Genomic DNA, 2,500 nt, shown 5'->3' with positions numbered 1-2,500 from the left:
ATACCTGCAGAATTTGTGTCTTCATAAATAAGCAGAACGAGTCAGAACAACAGAGCTTTGTGTTTCTTTATATCGCCTCAACAATGAGGGATTTCACCGCCTGGACTCGAACACACAACACTTCAAACATTTAAGCATTTCCACTCCTCTGACTTTCCACGTCTCCGTGCCGACGAGCCGTTACATATCTGCGCGCTAAAGTATTCCCAACATTTTTGATTCAGGTGTCCGTGGTGACAGCAGCACTCTCGTTTCTGGCACCTTGACTTGAACGTGTGTCAGGAGCAAGCAGCAGCCTGCACGGGGCCTGAGTAGAGCGCCCGTCGTCCAGAGCAGTGGAGCAGTGAGCGCCGAGGCTAAAGTACTGTTATCTTCCCTCAGGATGAAGTTACGGTGTCAGCGCTGAGTGACCTGCAGCGCCGTGGAAACGTGGTAAAACCCACTCCATACAATGTCCTGGGTTTGAGTCTTGAACTGGGTGTATTTCTCCAATTTTTCAGGCTGGGACCCCCAAAATAAACATGCATCCAACTCAGGACCCCACAGTAAAATTGAATAGACGTTAAAATTAAGCTTCTTTGTACATATTTGAGTAGTTTATGATGTTATCTGACCCAATTTTACAGAAACATATTATTTTCAATTAAATAAATAGATGTAATTCGCTGTGTAAAGGAGAGGTTTCGCTGGTCTTTCCTTCCTGCTGCTGTCAGACTCTACAACAGACACTGCCCTGAACATGTGCAATACTGATGTAACCATGTGCAATACCATCATGTTCATGTGCAATACTGATGTAACCATGTGCAATACCATCATATTCATGTGCAATACTGAATCAACCATGTGAAATACCTGTAAATAAGAGTGTTCTATTTTGTTTTTTTTATACGGTTCACTTACCTGCTAATAGTATTACCTAGTCTTGTGCTAGCTATTTTTACTTTATTTTTATTTTATTCTATTATCATTATTGTATTATTATTATCTGATTTTTATCTGTATTTTTTATTTTTATTATCTATTTTATTGTATTTTATTCCCCTCCCTCCATTCCCTATTAAGATATGAGAGGAGTTTTGTTCATAAGAGTGTTTTGTTTTGTTAATAAGAGTTCTATTAAGAGTGTGTTTTTGAAAATTCTATAATCTGTCCTTTCCTCCTGTTTCTACTGCAGTGGAACAACCACATTTCCCCTTGTGTGGACATTAAAGGTTCATCTTATCTTATCTTATCTTATCTTAATTCACCCCCAGTTCATGCTTCGCGCCCTCTTGGGGTCGACAGTTGAGGACAGTTTAATGGGCTATAAACAGACACCTGGATGCTGTGAATTGCTTTTTCACATCTGTCACATGTAAAAGAGTTTTTGGAGTAAGTGCGATGGCTGGTTCTCACTTGTCTCCTTCTTTTGTCCCAGACCCTCGCAGGGGCGTCGCTCTCCAACAGGGAAGGAAGGCAAAATAAATGTCTGGGGCCCCAGAGAGAGTCACTCACTACGTTTAGAACTCCAAGTGCTCCAAACAACCAAATTAAATCATTTTTGCCCCAAATCTTCTCTGTTCTGCCTCATATTTGTGGACATACTATGTGTCTGTGAGGTTTAATGTCTTGTAGTGTCATTTACCAAATGTAGCTCTAGTTTGTATATTTCTGTCTGTTACTTTGTGCAGATGAAAGCCTCCCCTGATCTGCTCCTCGTCTTCATCAGACCGTCTGGTTACATGACACACACATGTGTTATTGGGTCTTTGAGATTCAAACCATGACACCTCAATTCTCAGGTTCAAATATCAAGTTTAAATTGGACTGATCAGTTCTCCAGTATTCAGGACACAGGGTCTAAGCCACAACGTGTGGGTGCTGTTAGTGTGGGTGCTGTTAGTGTGGGTGCTGTTAGTGTGGGTGGTGTTAGTGTGGGTGCTGTTGGTGTAGGTGCTGTTGCTGTTAGTGTGGGTGCTGTTGGTGTGGGTGCTGTTAGTGTGGGTGGTGTTAGTGTGGGTGCTGTTGGTGTAGGTGCTGTTGCTGTTAGTGTGGGTGCTGTTGGTGTTAGTGTGGGTGCTGTTAGTGTGGGTGCTGTTGGTGTAGGTGCTGTTGCTGTTGGTGTGGGTGCTGTTGGTGTGGGTGCTGTTGGTGTGGGTGCTGTTGGTGTGGGTGCTTTTAGTGTGGGTGCTGTTGGTGTGGGTGCTGTTGGTGTGGGTGCTGTTGCTGTTAGTGTGGGTGCTGTTGCTGTTAGTGTGGGTGCTGTTAGTGTGGGTGCTGTTGGTGTAGGTGCTGTTGCTGTTGGTGTGGGTGCTGTTGGTGTGGGTGCTGTTGGTGTGGGTGCTGTTGCTGTTAGTGTGGGTGCTGTTGGTGTTAGTGTGGGTGCTGTTGGTGTGGGTGCTGTTAGTGTGGGTGCTGTTGGTGTGGGTGCTGTTAGTGTGGGTGCTGTTGCTGTTAGTGTGGGTGCTGTTAGTGTGGGTGCTGTTAGTGTGGGTGCTGTTGGTGTGGGTGCTATTAG

This window comes from Eucyclogobius newberryi, unplaced genomic scaffold, assembly GCF_026437365.1.
Source record: "Eucyclogobius newberryi isolate DKJ021-1_F unplaced genomic scaffold, fEucNew1.0.hap1 SCAF_11, whole genome shotgun sequence".
Taxonomy (NCBI): Eukaryota; Metazoa; Chordata; class Actinopteri; order Gobiiformes; family Gobiidae; genus Eucyclogobius; species Eucyclogobius newberryi.
Note: the sequence above shows the minus strand (reverse complement) of the source record.